The sequence below is a fragment of the Ipomoea nil genome, unplaced genomic scaffold (assembly GCF_001879475.1).
Source record: "Ipomoea nil cultivar Tokyo-kokei standard unplaced genomic scaffold, Asagao_1.1 scaffold0869, whole genome shotgun sequence".
NCBI classification, from domain to species: domain Eukaryota; kingdom Viridiplantae; phylum Streptophyta; class Magnoliopsida; order Solanales; family Convolvulaceae; genus Ipomoea; species Ipomoea nil.
In genome coordinates, this window is record NW_017617297.1 from 994,022 (window position 1) to 1,013,296 (window position 19,275).

The following is a 19,275-nucleotide window of genomic DNA, read 5'->3' on the forward strand; positions in this document are numbered from 1 at the left end:
ATTAGTTCTAAAATATTTATGACATGTCTTCTAATATTTATTGCATTTATCTGTAATCTTAAATATAGGTCACCGTTCAACCACACCAAATTAGGAAGTAGGAATAGGGGTGTTCAATCGGTTAACCGTTCGGTTAACCGAACCGAATTAATCGAAGTTTTTTTTTCCTTTAACCGTTAACCGAACCGAAGTTTGCTCTACCGAATTTACCGAACCGAAATTTTTTTCGGTTAATCGGTCGGTTAACCGATTAACCAAAATTTTTAAAGCTAAAATTTAAAATTCTAAAAATAATACCTAAAATAATAAATCCTATTAAAATAAAATACATATCATAATAAATCATAACAAAATATACAAAAACATTAATTATAAACTCCAAACATCCATAACTTCAAATTATTATATATATATATATATATATATATATATATATATATATATATATATATATATATATATATATATATATATATATATATATATATATATATATATATATTAAAAACTTCGGTTAACCGTTCGGTTAATTCGGTTAACCGACCTTTCGAACCGAATTAACCGTTAACCGAAATTTTAAAATTCCTTTAACCATTAACCGAACCGAAAAGTTCGGTTCGAAAACGGTTAACCGAACTTTATCGGTTCGGTCGGTTAACCGAAAATTATCCGAAGTTTGCACACCCCTAAGTAGGAACAATGTAGGGCCTTCATGAGCTCTTTCCTAGCTTGTAGGCTTGGAGCTGTTATAACTTAGGATATATATATATATATATATATATATATATATATATATATATATATATATATATATATATATATATATATATATATATATGTCTGTGTGTGTGTGGTTTTTTTTTTTTTTTGGAGAAATTAAAAAAAATATTGAGATATTTCGACATCGTTTTGGCACAATCTTCGTATCAGCTTTTGTATGCCATTTTGATTCACAAGCTGGTTTTGTACACGTTCATAGCTGGGGAAACCATTGTTTGACTATTCTGATGAAGAAATTAAACATAATAATTAATAAATTAATTATGAAAGGACTGAATTATCTTTTAGAAAACGGCATTAGATGATCAAGTTTAACAAAAGGACCATAGATTGCTAGAAACAAAAAGTAAGAGGACTAAAAGTGGTTGATTTAAAAGTTGAGGACTAAAATTGACAGTGCCACCAAAGTCGGAGGACCTCCGCCAGTATTTACTCGTGTGTGCAATCATTCAAACCATACCATGAGTTGATTTGAGTCAACTGACTAGCTATCTCAAGCAGAGATAGGCCATACACTGTGTAATTTGTGAAGGAAAAATTAGCATATAGCACTTGGTAAGTTAACAATTACAATTAAATATTTTGTTCAAACATTTGACTAGGGTTTTTATTTTTTTTTTGATTGGCAACGATTCCATGTCTTCCTCATATTTTCTATAATTATAATAGAATCTGCAAACATCATATAGTCTTTAGCATTGTCATAAACCATCCACTTAGCGAAACAATTGTGTCCCCATCTCCGAAGTTGTGAACAACAACTTGAAGAAGGTAATTCCCATGGGATTGTAATTGAACCTTGTTGGATAATTCTAAGAATTTTTTTCCTACATTCATCACAAGGTGGTTGATTGTTTGAACACATAGGTAAGTTTTGCACACTTTCAAGAACTCCTGGATCTTCTGCGTCAATTATAGCGTTTAAGAAATTGATTTTTCCCATTGTCATTACCAAGCCTAATATAAAATAAATATTTAATATTTGCATTGCTTCTTTGTCTTTTGCTTTTTCCTATTCTTTTACTTTTCATTTATACTAGTTTAGTGGAGTGGGATATATATATATATATATATATATATATATATATATATATATATATGTATGTGTGTGTGTAATTAAATAATAGAAATTCTAAAAGCATGCATCATGCATATGAATAATTATGATACGTTATAACTATTATTATAAATAAATAATATGAAAATTTATAAAATAAATTGAATATGTTATTGATTATTAAGATGAACACTTAACATAGGTTTTCTTTAGTAAATTAATAACAGTTTAATGTTGTAATGTTCTGTCCGGGATAAATGAATATAATATACAAGAATGACAAAAAAAATATGAGAGTGACCTTTTCATTACCATATATATATATATATATATATATATATATATATATATATATATATATATATTACATAGAATAGTGGTTACAAAACATCTCCATAAATCCTCATAAATATAATAATAATGTTCACAACTTCACATAAATACAATAATAATGTCTATTAATATATTATTTTGTAACGCTCTCCTTTGACATTATTTAACCATAATCATGTCTCGTTCAAAACTCGCTAGAGAAAATTTTGTGGGAAAAAATCTAGTCGAGAAAAGAGTACACGATATATGGGTAACGCATGTGTCGTTCCGGTTGGCTCATTAAAAATCTTACACTGAATAAATCTAGTGGAAAAAACTCAGTTAAGGAAAAAAAGGTACAATCGTAAACCGTTAGGGTTTAAATTCAGGATAAAGAATATTTGATCTTCGGAATCAATAATTTAATTGTACTTAGATGTTATTGCTATCCTTGAAGGCAACAATCTCCCTAACCTACGCATCCCAATTTTGTGCACATATTTATCAAAAAGTAAATGTAGGTAGGGATTTAGTGAACAAAGATTGTCACTTAAACAAATCTTTTGAACCTGTATTTCACCACTCTTCTGGAGTTCGTGTGGTAATAATTTGTTAGAGAAGAAAAATAAATGAAATAGTTCTTTTAAGGGTAAAAATATCTATTTAACACCCAAGATGGGAAAATTCCCACTTTTAAAATAATTGAATGAGCAAATGTGTATACATGAATAACTCAGGAAAAAAAAAGGTGCTATAATCTTATAATTTAGGAAAGAAAAAGTACCATATTTCTTCTTTTAAAACATCAAAACAATATCATTTAGGATTGTGTATGTATTCGTGTCCATACATTTTTTTTTTTGAAAGACAACCAATGTGGTTGTATTTATAGAAGAGCTGAAATAGAGTCAGGTGGGATAGAGTCCTAATACATAGGTGTAGTAAGCTCAAAAGCAGTAGATGCTAACATATGCGCTAAAAGGTTTTGTAATCTAGGTACTAATAAAACTGAGCACGAACTAAAGGTAGAGATGCAAAATTTGCAATTATCAATAGCGTAACCAATATATGATCGAGCTGTGGTATCTGGTGCAGATAGGTAGTGTTGTAGCGTCTGACAATTCGTGTAAAGCTGTATAGATTGTTCTCCACGATCTTTCAGGCAAGACAAGACTTCCTTACATGTAAATGCTTCGGCCATAAGTGGGGAAGAGCAACTTGGGAGGGGAGCGCTGAATGCCGATATATAATGATTGTCGGCGTTGAGGAGTACCGCTCCGACCGTAGCCAAATTCGTTCCATGTTGAAATCCAGCATCCACATAGCATTTTCTCAGTGGTGCTGTTGTGCCGAGGAGTTGATCGGGCGGCAGTGGCAATGGAGGTGGCATCTGTCCGGTGGGAGGAGTGGCGTCGGCATTATGGTCGGACGCTGCTTGGACGGTAGTAGGGGATGTATCGGTACGGTGATCGGCTGGCGTTCGGACGGTGGTACGGTGGTGGATACGGCGCCAAGCTTCCATCGTCGCCGCAACAGTTGCAAGTATTTTTCTCGGCCTCGATAAACAGGCATCCCACACATAATTTGACTTCATAATGTACATAATTCATGTTCATAATGCATATAATTTATGTTTATAATACACATACACATAAATATGATATAATGAACATGAATTATGTATATTATGAACATAAATTTTGTACAGTATAAACATGAATTCTGTATATTATGAAGTCAAATTATGTGTGGGATGCCTGTGAATCTTGGTCCACGATATAAATTGCCATTTAGGAGTCATAGTGATATGATCACGAATTAAGCTCCTCGTTATGGGCCCATTAGACACACGAAAAACGTCATGCACTTTGCAATCACTTGGTAAATGCAACTAATAGGCCAGCTTCCCAATCCTATTCAAAAACTTGAAATGGCCCAAAATACTTATGTGATAGCTTGAGAGTGTACTGTTTGGACAATGGGCACTGCCCACTGGCGGTAAGGTTGTAAGCGGACCCAAACCCAAGCACCTAGCTCGTGCCGAATTATGCCGTGGAAACGTGTTCACCGAGAATGGTGAACACAAGTCAAAACGACGTCGTTTTTAGGCAAAAAAAAAAAAATCGCGGATGTGGAGTTAACGGCGCGTTACTGATCAAATTATGAATTTTCTGTTATGAGATTATGAATTTTATGAAAATTCATAATCTCATAACAGAAAATTCATAATCGCATAACAAAAAATTCATAATCTCACAACTGAAAATTCATAATCTCATAACAGAAAATTCATAATCTTATAACAGAAAATTCATAATCTCATGGTTCCAAAGTGAATGTGCAGGCATGGATTCATAATTTATGAATGTCCGTGATTTCGGACGGGAATATGTAGGCATGGTTCCAAAGTGAATGTGCATGCATGAATTCATAATTTATGAATGTCCGAAACTCCGAAATTATGAATGTAATGAAAATTCATAATCTCATAACAGAAAATTCATAATCGCATAACAGAAAATTCATAATCTCATAACAGAAAATTCATAATCTCATAACAGAAAATTCATAATCTCATGGTTCCAAAGTGAATGTGTAGGCATGGTTCCAAAGTGAATATGTAGGCAGTCACGTAATTAATTTAAAAAAAAAAAAGAAGAAGATAACGGTGCACTAACACCGTTGGAACCGTGTTCACCATGAATGGTGAACACGGTTCCATGGCATAACGTCTGCCTAGCTCGTATGACACATCTTTATGTTTGAGATTATAAGCTTTCACAATCTCTTTTGTTAAATATTATGACATGTTAAAAATTGAATATCTTTCCTATTTTTGTACTTTTAAGAGTTTATTTACTCCATACAATTTTTTTGACAAAAAAATAAAAAATAAAAAAATGTTGGAGATTTCAAACTCCCATTATTTACTGCACATTTATGTCAAGCTTGGTTGGTTGGGGTCACTTTCGGACCCTTTACTTGCCTTGGGTAGAAAAAGTAAGAATCATCAATGCATTAAATTCACTTTTATGGACAACCTAATTAAAACTAGCTTTCATCATAATGCTCCAATATGAAAATTAGAGTAAATAAAATAATTAATATAAATTTTAGATGGAAAGTTAATCAAATTAAATAGGATAATGCCGAATACAATTTTTTTTTTTTAGACCGAATACAATATTTTTTGTTGTATGATATTTTTATCACTCTTCCGTACTAAAAACTGTCACAATCAAATTAATATATATAGCTAAGGCCTAGGAGAAGTTTGGTGCTAGGTAGTCTTCAATTCAAATAGGAAGAACCATTAGGGGGCGTTTGGTTCAGATTATATAACATAACCAAGGGAATGTAACATTCCAAAGTTCACATTCTGGTGTTTGGTTTATATTTTCTTAGGGAATCTAACATTCTCAAGGAATGTCACATTCCCTCCACATAGGATTTTGAAGGGAATGTGATTCCCTTCAAAATCTTAGGTAATGTAAAATAACCTTGGTTATGTTAGTTTATTATATATATATATATATATATATATATATATATATATATATATATATATATATATTTAATTTTTATTATGTTATGTTAGCATATAAAATAATTTTGTTTCTCAAGTTCAAGATTTTAGTTAATATTTTAAAATCATGTAATTATATATGATACCGTTATCTTATTTATTTATTTTAATTTTAAAATTTAATAAAATATATGAAAATATGTTAAGGATATTATAGTGTGTATAAAAGATAGCCCTAAACCAAACATGATTATATTACATACCCCAATTTTAACCAGGAATCTAAAATTCCCAGTAATCTAACATTCCCAGCAATCTAACATTCCCTAAGGTAATCTGACATTCCGTGAACCAAACGACCCCTTAACACCTACTGTAATTCCCTTTTAACCTTTTTTTTTTTTTTTTTTTGAGTCAATACTATGAAATAAAATATTCTCAAGAAGAAGTGAGTTAAAATAATACTCTGTAATAAATTAATTTCATTTTTGGTCCCATGACTTTCGAGGTTCTATCACTTTTAGTTCACAACTTTAAAATTTTTTAATTTTGGTGCCTAACTTTGTTATTTTTATCAGTTTTGGTCTTTTAAGCCAAATTAACGATGAAATGTTGTCAGATTTTATATTTTAGGGGTAAAATCGTCATCTCAAAAAAACATATTCAAAAACTTGTACTAAACAGGACCATAATATTAAATTACGTCCCAAGACAAAACATTACAAATGATGGGAAGGGTTGGACAACCACTCCGCTTCATATAAAATTAGAACTTTCATGCATGTTCGTTGTCTCCCTTCCGCAGATGCAATGTCTGTTCTGTATGGGATGTGTAAGTCAAAAACTAGCCAGCCATGGCATTAATGATTCGAGGGTCTGTTTTCTGTATGGGACTAAATCTATTAGTTTATGTTAAAAAGTTAATTATGATTTGAAATTGAGCATTTTCTATAGGGATAAAGTATAAATAAGCCATTGAACTATTTGGAAAAAAAGCAATTAAGTCATCGAACTCAAATAACCCTCAAATAAGCCATTGAACTTGGAAAAAAAGAGCAATTAACATTTTTAACAGGTTAACTCTAGGTTTTTGCTGACTGGATTGTCAAATGTTTATTTTATTTACGATTTTTTTTTTTATTATAATCCACCTACATAGTAATATATTTTAAAGTAATTATAATCAAAGTAGTTTTGTCTTGTCTAGATCTAATTTATTTATTTATTATTATTTTTTAAACAAAACATCCAGTGAAAAAATAGTAATAAATAAATAAATCAAATCTCGACAAGACAAAACTATTTTGATTATAATTACTTTAAAATATAATACTATCCAAGTGGATAATATTAATAAAAAATAATAATAATAAACGTAAATAAAATAAACATTTGGCAATCCAATAAAATGTTAATTGCTCTTTTTTGCATGGTTCAATGACTTATTTGCTCTTTTTTTCCGGGTTCAATGGCTTATTTGAAGGTTATTTGAGTTCGATGGCTTCTCAAATAGTTCAGTGGCTTATTTGTACTTTATCCCTTTTCTATATTATTAATACGCATCCAACTAACCTTCTGCTTTCGGATCATAATTAGTTTATAATGAACTCACCAACTAATAGAAATTAGCCGGATAAGTCTGAAATCGATAAGTCCAATGATCTGAATGAGCTAGTCCAATAGTGCGAGTCACTTAATTAAAGTTATTTTTTGTTATAGAAGTGATCGAAACATAACATAAATGGGATTTATAGGTAATTAAGCTCATCTTTAGTACAGAGTATTTTTTAAAATTAAAATTTTAATAAATGTATTACAAAAAAAAATAGTTTTATGAAAATAAATAATTTAATTTATTATCAATTTTATAAATATTATATTATAGTGTAAGTATATTAATATTTGACAAAAAATTGTGTGAGAATGTCCGTGAGTCGGGTCAATATGGAAATCTAATACTTATACTGAAAAATATAATACTAATTAGGAATAAAGTATTTGTTACTTATAAGAGAAAATGTAATATTTATGAGGAAAAATATTGTCACGCCATATCGTTATGTGAAGACTTTTAACAATATGAAGCCTAACCATACATACCCCTCAAAACCTTCATAAAAAACACTTGAATACATAATAAATCCTCACGAGAAGCCATGTCCGCATTTCAATATATATATATATATATATATATATATATATATATATATATATATATATATATATATATAGATGTGTATTCAAATGAGGACAAGTATATTATAGAGGACTGTGAGGACAGATGTAGTGTGTGCCATTCGCAGGTATTCCGTGTGCATGACCGAATGTAGTCGTGTGCCACAGTTTGTATGTCGCGCGCTAGATTTGTTAATTTATAGAGCTTTGGTTCAAAACCTGATGTTTACATTTATTCTTGTGTGCCACTATGTATTAAGTTGTGTGCCTGGTATAAATTTATTGTGTGCCCATTATTTGTCCTCACAGTCCTCTATATATTGTTGTCCTCATTTGAACTCAACCCTATATATATATATATATATATATATATATATATATGGTCGAGATCAGGTGCGAAGGAGGTCCCAGGTGCGAACATGCGGTGAGATCTGAGCTGTTGATCAAATCTAGATCAACGGCTCAAATCAATGAAATTTTTTTTAAAAAAATGCGCGTCTGGAAGGAAGAAACAAAGTCTAAAAATGGCGCACATTAAGTGTTACAAAGACGCACCTTAGGTGTTAGAATAACGCACATTAAGTGTTAAAATGGCGCACCTTAAGTCTTAACATCGCGCACATTCAGTTTATAAAAATGGCGTACCTTAAGTATTACAAATACGCACCACAAGTAGTAAAATATGCACCTTAAGTATAAAAATGGTGCACCTTAAGCGTAGAACTTATGCACCTTAAGTTGATAACTGACGCACTTTAAATGTTAAAATGGCGCACCTTAAGTGTTAAAAAGGACGCACCTTAAGCTATGGAAAGACGCACCAAAATGTTTAGAATGACGCACCTTAAGTTTCAAAAAAAAAAAAAAAAAAAAAAAAAAAAACGCACCTTAAGTTCTCAACTGAATAACCGACGCACCTAAAACACAGAAACCATACACCTTAAGTATAAAAATGGTGCACCTTAAGCGTAGAACTTATGCACCTTAAGTTTGACCAATACGGAAAATGACCAAATTGCCACCGCGTTTTTTTTTTTTAATTTTTAAATCCTTGTTAATCCTTGACGTTGATTTTGACAAGATCAATGGTTCTCATCTCACCGCATGTTTCACCTGGGCACAACATTCGCATATGATCATATATATATATATATATATATATATATATATATATATATATATATATATATATATATATATATATAGGGAGAATTGCATCTTTAGTCCCTGAGTTATAACCAAGTTCCGACTCAGTCCCTAAGTTATGGCCGTTTCCGAGTTTAGTCCCTCATATGAGCAAAGTGACGAGTTTGGTCCCTAGCGTTAATATTTTGTCTACAGCTAACAAAAAACTTAAAAACAATTTAATAATAGAGGGTAAAATAGGAAATTTCAAATTATAATCTTTTTTTTTTATGTAGTCCGTTTTGACGGCTCTACTTGGAAGTAACCTAAAAAAAAATGCCATTTGCATAATTTTGAACTTTTAATGGTCCAATTGCACATTTTTTTGTTCGATAGTTCAATTGCACTATGTGTAAAAATTTAGTAGACTATTTGACAATTTTATCTTATTTTTAAGGGAAATACGTTCAATTGCACTTTTTCCTTATTTCCTTAGAATGCATTTCACTAAATCTAGTTTACAAAGAAGTCAAAAACTAAAGCAACAAAATAAGTTGAATGTTAATCTATAAGAAAAGATCAAATCCCTAGACTGAGGTTTAGGATGGTCATGAACAATAAATGAGTTCTGTACCTTAATGCTTCAAAGGTTTTCATACAAATTGTTAACACTGCATGTGCTCTCATTTACTGGTCTTATAAAGTTTTGAGAAATGGGACATTTGCTAAAGGGGAACAACGAACATGGAATTTCACGTATAGCCTTTTAAACAATATATTCATTTAAAAACTTAAATCATTTATAAAGTTAATGTTGTTATTTATTTTAAACATAATAATTTTTTTTTTTTATATATATTATTGGAAGGAAGCAAGGCTACTGCCAGTTGTGTCAAGAAGGGATCACAAGTAAATATACCATGCAAAGTTAGTTAGAAAAGGGCATTGTCCATCAGCGTTCATGCGTGTATACACCCCAACAAAACGCCGTTGTAGAACGTAAACATCAACACATTCTCAACGTTGCTAGATCTCTTCGATTCCAAGCTAATCTCCCCTTAGATTTTTGGGGGCATTGTGTTATGCATGCAGTTTTTATCATAAACAGGCTACCCTCCCCGGTAGTTAATCTATCTAGTCCATACAAGAGGCTCTATGGTACTGATCCAGACTTGAGCAACATTAGAGTCTTCGGATGCTTATGCTATGTAGCTACACTCAAGACTGGCAGACATAAGATGGCAACCAGAGGGCAGAAATGTATCTTTGTAGGCATACCAGCTGGGATAAAAGGCTATATGCTCTACAGTTTGAATGATGGATCAATATTTGTTTCTAGGGACGTGGTCTTCTATGAAACTCAATTCCCTATGGCAGATAAAGATGATCTTCATAAACAGCCTTCACAGTGTGAGCTCTCATTTCCCAATGTCCCTACATCTCTAAACCTGGACTTGGAAGTCTATGAACCAGCAGCCCATGACATGCTGCAAGGGCCAGTTAATATTGGAAGGGCTCAGACGTTGTCAGAATCAGCCTCATCACATGAACCAGCAGACTTTGATGTTCCTCAGCCTCATGCCCTGCCAAGCCATAGTATGTCGCATGAGCCACTAAGTGTTGATACATCACAACCGGGCAGTCTGAACAGTCAAGAGGAGGCTAACAGTTACGATAGTCAACCTGTGATCGCACAACAGCCTAGTGCACTGCCAAGTCCTAGGAGATCATGTCGATATAGCCATGCCCGAAGCAAGCTCATGGATTACTATTGTGACTCTGCCATAGTCCAAGGTTCGTCACCTCACCCTATCTCTGCAGTCTTATCATATGATCATCTCTCTTTGCCACACCGAAAGTTTGCTATGGCAGTCACTTCTATTGATGAGCCACGAACATATAAACAAGCCATACAACATATGTGTTGGAAAGAAGCAATGGATGCTGAGATCAAGGCATTACAACAAAACAACACTTGGACAATTGTTGATCTACCCTCCAGGAAGAGCCCTATAGGGTGCAAATGGATCTACAAGACAAAGCTTAGAGCTGATGGTTCAGTGGAACGCCACAAAGCTCGATTGGTGGCTAAGGGTTACACACAGCAATTGGGCATAGACTACATCGAAACATTTTCTCCGGTTGCAAGAATTACCACCATTCGCACCTTCCTAGCCATGGCATCATCCCGGGATTGGCATATCCATCAATTGGATATCAACAACGCTTTCCTCCATGGAGATTTAGACGAGGAGGTTTACATGGTGTTACCACCCGGTTTTCAAAGTGAACGCCCAGGCCAAGTATGCAAGCTTTTACGGTCTTTATACGGCTTGAAACAAGCTAGCCGGCAATGGAATGCCAAGCTCAGCAATGCTTTGATTCAGAGGGGTTTTACACAATCCATTTTGGATCCCTCTCTGTTTACAAAGGGAAATTCTACAGACTTTATTGCCCTTCTTATATATGTAGATGACATAATTGTAACAAGTCCTAACTTGTCTCTTATTAAGGAGCTCAAAGACTTCCTGAACACAGCCTTCAAAATCAAAGATCTTGGCATTCTAGGGTACTTTCTGGGGATTGAAGCTCATGTGCAAAAATCAGGCTTGAACTTGTGTCAAAGAAGATATGCTCTGAAAATACTTGATGAAGCCGGTTTCATTAATTGTAAACCAGCCAATACTCCAATGGTTCCCGGGGCTCGACTCACCAAAGAAGGAGGCACTCCCCTTGATGATGCTTCTAGCTACAGACGTCTTGTTGGCCGGTTGTTATATCTTACCGCAACAAGACCGGATATAACATTTGCCATTCAACAACTTAGCCAGTATGTCGACTCTCCTACCATTGAACATATGGTTGCAGCTCATCGCGTCCTCAGGTACCTCAAAAAGGCCCCTGGCCAGGGCTTATTCTATCCAAAGCTAAGTAATATGCAGCTAAACGTGTTCTCCGATTCGGACTGGGGAACATGCTCAGACACTCGGAGATCCATCACCGGCTTCTGTGTCTTTCTTGGATCAGCATTGATCTCATGGAGGACGAAGAAACAGGCTACTGTTTCCCGCTCATCATCTGAAGCAGAGTACTGTGCCTTAGCAGCAACAGTGTGTGAAGTTCAGTGGATCACTAGGCTGCTGCATGACCTTCACATCAAACCGGAGAAACCTGCTGCTCTATTTTATGACAACAAATCGGCTATTGCCATTGGTGAGAACCATGTGTTCCATGAACGAACTAAGCATCTAGATATAGACTGCCACATTGTTCGTGAGAAGCTCAATCAAGGAATCATCAAGCTTTTGTCCGTACCATCTTCAGCTCAAGTTGCAGACGGATTCACGAAGGCTCTTCCCATCTCATCCTTTCAAGCATTCATATCTAAACTGGGTACTCAGGATCTTCATACTCCAGTTTATTGGGGGGGTATTGGAAGGAAGCAAGGCTACTGCCAGTTGTGTCAAGAAGGGCTCACAAGTAAATATACCATGCAAAGTTAGTTAGAGGCAGTTTTCTCCATTAACCGTGTATAAAAGCTTTCTCCAGTTGTAATCAAAACAGATCTTTTCACTCACAGTTTCGAATAACAACTTTTCCCTCCCTTTCCTTTCATTCTGTTCGATGCTAACCTAAACCGGAATATATCGGAAGGGGCAGACCCAAAGAACATTCAACAGTTTATACATTGGCTTGTCGCCATGCCGGAAGCCCACTGGCATCATCTTCCAGCAAGATACCGACGCTATCTGGTGGAGCCACAAGGGTACGCAGCCCTCTTGGTAAACCTCTGGACGAAGCTGCCAATGCATCAGCAACCCGATTTTGTTCCCGTAGTATGCAGGAGACACTCCAATCTTCCAATCTGGCTAATTCCATCCTACAAGCTCTAAGGATATTATGAACAATGACATTCTCTATTCTGCCACCATTGATGCCTGCTTCTATCTCACTGGAGTCACTCAAAACATAATAAATTAATCGTAATAAAATTTGTTTACATTCCTTGGTTATAAATAAAATAAAATAAAAATCTTACCCCAAATAAAATAAAAATCTATCACTAGGGACTGCATTACTTTTCTTTTTTTTCCCCTTAAGTTACGTTAAGCTAACTATAAAGAAAGAACTTAAGAAGGATCATGTATAAACATCAATAATTATTTTGCATTAATTTAAGTCATAAACATCAATATTATTTTGGAATGAGAGCCTATGAAGGTCTTACACTGTACCTACCTAATTTGATGTGGTTGAATGGTAACCTAAATTTAAAATTCTACTATATAGATTTTTAAATTTTACTCTATGATGTGACGGATAATGATGCTTTGGAGAAAAAAAAAAAAAAGTGGACTGACACATATAAATTTAGGACTAAAGATTAAAAGGATTTAACACTTAATTAAAATTAAATAGACTAAAATGCACTTGTATTTAACGCAATTTAAACGATTTTGTTGACAAAGGACCAAAAATGATCATATCAGGATAATACTTTGAATAAATGGGCAAATTATTGTGTGGACCATGGTCTACACAGTGTTGTGTGGACCATAACAAAAAAAATACTTTTTTAATATACTAAATGTATATATATTATTCATGTACTATACTGAATGTACATTATACAAAATAATGTACTTTCAGTACTAAAATAATGTACATTATTCTCTGAATAGAATGTACATTTTTAATATCTTAAATGTACATTATTTTTGTACCGAACGTACATTATTTTACAATATATAAAATATGGTCTAACACAACTTGTATGGACTATGGTACACACAATAATGATTGGACTAAATGGGATGTTTTTTTTTTTTTTTAGGAATAAGGTTCAAATTGGCCACTGAACGTAACCTGAAAATGCAATTAGGCCACTGAACGAAAAAAAGTGCAATTAGGCCACTGAACACTCCAAAAATGTACAATTTCACCTGATAGCAGGTTACCCTCAATTTTAGCAGGTTATCTGCTTACGTGGCAGCTGAGTTGACATTTTTAATAAATTTTAAATAATTTTTAATAAATTTTAATAATAAATTTTTATTTAAAAAAATTAAAAAAAAAAACGACTTTATTTTATTTTTTATTTAATTTTTTTCAATTTTTTTATAAAATTTATTATTAAAATTAATTATTAAAAATTATTAAAAAATGCCAACTCAGCTGCCACGTAAGCAAGTAACCTGCTAAAATTGATGGTAACCTGCTATCCGGTGAAATTGCATACGTTTGGAGAGTTCAATGGCCTAATTGCACGTTTTTGGAGTGTTCAGTGGCCTAATTGCACTTTTTTTTTCGTTCAGTGGCTTAATTGCATTTTTAGGTTACGTTCAGTGGCCAATTTGAACCTTATTCCTTTTTTTTAAAGGACCAAAAGTAGACTTACTACGATTTTTTTTGACAAAGGATCATGTCACGTTAATACTAGAACTAAATGTGATGTTTAAAAAAAAAAAAAGACTAAAAGTAAACTTGCAAGTTGCAAAGAGTATACTGCCCCCACTAGCACTTGAACCCATGGCTTCAACTTCAAAAAAATTACTTTGTGCCATTAAGACCACAATATCATTTTGGTAATGGAATTAACTCTTAAAACTATAATTTTTGTAAAGATTTATGGTTAGGCGGATAGGATATAGAGTTATATATAGTGCATTTGCCTGCCCTTTCATAATAAAGAAAAGAAAGACTAATCTCCTTTCCTTTCCTAAATAACATCCTTTCGTCCTTTCAACGAGCAAGTTGGGATTTTCCGGCGAGGTCTCCTTCAATATACTCTTCAAGTCCTTCTGTCTTGATGTAATTGAATTGATTATTAGTTTTCCTCTCTTATTCAGTAAAACCTTAATGAGCACTTCAACCGATCTGATGGAGCATTTTTCTCAACACCTCACTCGGAAGGAATGCTTCAGGCTATTCACTCACCAGAAAGAGTCAAATCAGAAGTCCCAGAGCTTGGATTGGGGTTCTCTCCCTATAGTAGGGAGAATCGCCTTGGTAGTCGCATAAATGTCTACTAGTTTACGCTCCCTTAATTATGTGCGAGGAAGTGAAAACAAACACGTGAGACCAAAGGAGTGACTCGTTAGTTCCGCAGCTCTGGGAGTTTGTTCCGAAATGTCAAACTCGCAGACTATAAATTGATTGCTCGGAGTATAATTTCTAAGCTAGTCCTTCTCCTGGTCAGCCACCTAGAGATCCAGCTTAGTCTAGTTAATGATAGCTCCACCGGTCTAAGTTCCCCAGCTTTCACCTATTCGACCAAGTCAAATTGCTATCTTAAATAAGAAGCCGTTGTGCGCACTGACTCTTCTAGGTCATCCAAAGCTGTTTGGATCAGAAACACTCAAACTCATTGGCAACAAGACTTATGGAGAGGTATTTGCTGATTGGTATTTCGATCGAAATGTAATTAGTCTAATTCAGATAATAGACAATAAGTCTGATAAGGAGAAGGAAAGCTTTCAATGTACATGCTTCAGCTAAATAAGGAAATGCTTTCGTAACCCACTGCTTCAAAGCAAATGCTCTGTCATTTTTCAATTATTCTTTTATTACAAATGGTCAAATAAGCTTCCTAGTAGAGCGAATAATGTAATTCTTTTATTGGTAAATAATTTCAATGTGACACTCCTTAGACTAACCACTAATACAAAACTAACCATTTGTGATTATTGTAATAGACATTAATTCTTCAACTTGATAAAATCCAAATACCACTTTTTGCTCCCAACTTAATTCTTCAATTGAAAATAATAAACAAATAAATAATTATAGGTCCCTTCAAAAAAAAAAATAAAAAAAATATAGGAACTTGCTCTTCAATTTCAATTTCGATCCTCTGAAATATAAGTTTTTGAGTGAAGAGAGACACTAACAGCCACTATCCGATAGTGTGTACTGGTTAAATCCCGTATTGTGACCCTAGCCAGTAAAGATTCACAAGAAGGTAAAACAACCTAAGTTGTCCGATTCATATATAACTGATCGACTCAAACCAAGAAAGTCAACAAGTTACGATCAATACTTGAGGGTGTGCACTATGTAAATCTTGCCTTGTGACCCAACCCGATAAACCCACTTATGTTGTTCTACATGATCAATTCAAACTAAAAATATCAATAAGTCGTTCTCACTCAAAATCAAATTTGTAACATTATAATTCCAATGCAATCTTTTAAAACAACAAAGATGCAGTGAATAGCCAATATATAGGACCAATATAGATGAATTGTTGACGGAGAACCTATTTAAGTACCATTGGTTACTTAAGGGATTTTTTAAATAATTGTCCTAATTAAGTAAATGCTAAAAGGCGATGGAGTCCAGTTGATAGTAGCTCTAAATTTAAGTAATGTTTGATTACTTAATTGATTTAATTTAGTAAACATTAAACATAACTTAATTAAGTAAATGTCAATAGTCAAGAGATCCTAACTATTATTAACTCTTTTAAACTATCAATAAACAATGAGCTTTAAAAAATAAATTACTTTGAAATGTTGTTCACTTGTTCGTCATGCCTTTTCAAAATACACTTTGAGCTTTTCATTATTATTTTACAAAATGACACCCTATAACATCTACATTAAAACTTAACCCATCTCCATTATAATTACAATATTATATTTTATTATGAGATATTAGAGGACAAGGACATAATGTTATTTCTTCAAAAAAAAAGGACATAATGTTATTATTATTTTTTTATTATTTAATAATAATTATTATTATTATGTAAAAATCATTAATATATGTATCTTATTATATTAATTATACACATAAGTTTGCATATAATAATATACCATTTATAGAAAAAATATTTCAAAAACATTTGTGAATATAATTTATTGATTAAAAAATTATTATTGTCAATATTTTTTTTTTTTTGAAAGTTACTGGCTCTATTACATTGTAGTATCTGTTCATATACTTTCTCAACCTACTGAAACACAAAGAACCAATAACGCCTCCACTGAGGCTCAAACTTATAATCTTCCAAATAGAAGTCCAACCCGGATACCATTGGACCACATAGTCCTGATTATTATTGTCAATATATTACTAAACAAAATTATAATCCTTCTTCCAACACACACACACACACAAACCACTTAAACTCCTTATTATTTTATAATGTTCTCTAACTAATTTCAAATTAAATGTATAGAATGATTTAATATGTTACAATAATAATCTCTATAGATATTTATATAACAATATTCTTCCCTTAATTAATATTAATTAGATTATTAGAATATTAAAACAAATTTAATATAATTATGTAACATATTTTATATCTATTATGTACATTTAAAAATATATTACAATAATTATAATATTATTATCTTTTAATTACAGTTTATTAAATATATAATATAATCAAGGTTGCAAAATACGTTAGGCGCCGGTTTTTTTATTTTTTTATTTTTTTATTTTTTTATTTTTATTATTAAAAAAAAAACTAAAAATTATAAAAATTCATTAATAAAACATAAGTTTCTCATAGTTTTTTTACAGACTATTTACGTAAGTGGTTGTAAAATTGTTCAAAATATTGTTAAAACCATATAAATACATAAAAACTAAAATTAAGAGCAATATAAACATTTTTTTAGAAATTGGTGGACCAAACCGCCTTTGGCTGTTTGTTTTGCATAGATCTCGAAAAAATACGCGATTTCAAAATTTTTTTTTATCCAAAACGGACAATCGAGTTAAAAGTTATGCCTTTCCGAACTTTTCACACCTTACAACTAAAAAAAAAAAAAGAAAAAAAAATCGCCGGCTCAGCCGGCCGCCTAGTCGGCCGGCCGTGGAGGAGGCCGATTCCGGCCTTTCTTGTCATGGCCGGGCAGCACCGATTAATCAGCGCCTAGGCGCGATTTTTGCAACACTTAATATAATATAATATTTAATTTTATTATATATGTGTGTTATTATCTTTGGACAGTATATTATTAACTTTTTAAAAATTAATTTAACTAAATAATCCTAATTCTAACCATTTATTTATTAATTTTTAATATTTCACTTCAATTTTTTTCAATTTTCAACTTAGCTTTCAATGAACAAACCATATATGAACGAATTCAGTACTGATGTATCAATCGCAACTAGTATTACCCCTGCTAGCCACCTACCTAGTATATATGAACGAATTCATTTTTTGTGCTGATGTATCAATTCTAGTTGCGATTGATACATCAGCACTAATGAATTCGTTCATATATGGTTTGTTTATTACTACGTAAAAGCTAAGTTGAAAATTAAAAATTGAAAAGTTAATAGTTGGTTTACCGCTTTGGGTCACAAGCGGGATTTACTTAGTGCACATCATCAAATAGTGATTGTAATTTTTTTTTTTTATAATAATAGTGATTGTGACTTATTGACTTTCTTATTGAGATGATCAGTTATGGACAACTTAGGATGTTTTATCTTTTTGTGAATCTTTACCGGCTAAGATCACAAGATGTGATTTAACCAATACATACCCTCGGATAGTGGTTGTTAGTGTCTCTCTTCACTCAAAAACTTGATAGGACCAGAATTGAAATTGAAGAGCAAGTACCTATAATTTATTTATTTGTTTATTATTTTGAATTGAAGAATTAAGTTGCACTTGGGAGCAAAAAGTGGTATTTGAATTATAGCCCTTTGAATTTAAGGTGAAGGAGGAGCATGACGCAGGAATGCCAGCTTTAGCATTAAATGTTAAACCAGCTCAAAAATATGGAGCTCTGCCTTTGATTTGTTTTAGCATTAAATGGAGATCTATCTGCCTTTGAACTCTAAAGAGCATGTGGCCTTCTGGCCAATTAATACTATGTCAATTAAAAGCATTCCTTTCAGCTCAATTTATCCAAATTCCTCCAATAATTTCTTTTGAGCATCATGTGACCATATTACCTATTAACTAATGCTATGGTTAACAAATGCATTCTATTCTTTCCTATAATTGTTGTGTACTCTAAATTAATTTAAAGATATTATCATTGTATTTGTTAATATAATTGTATTAACTAAAGTTAATCAGTTATCGTTATAATCATATATATTGATTTAAAAAAAAAAAAATTCAAAGCTTGAAACTATGATGATATCTACTTAGTGATAGCTACAGGCAATTAATGCTCTTCTTCCCATTGAATTTACTACAATTAATTTTGGCTAATTATTTTAATACACTATTTGTTAAATTGCTCAAGTGCTTGCTTGGCTTCTCTATAATAGTGTAGCTCTTAACGCCTCTCTTTCACATCCACAATTCAGTCTCTCCTCTACA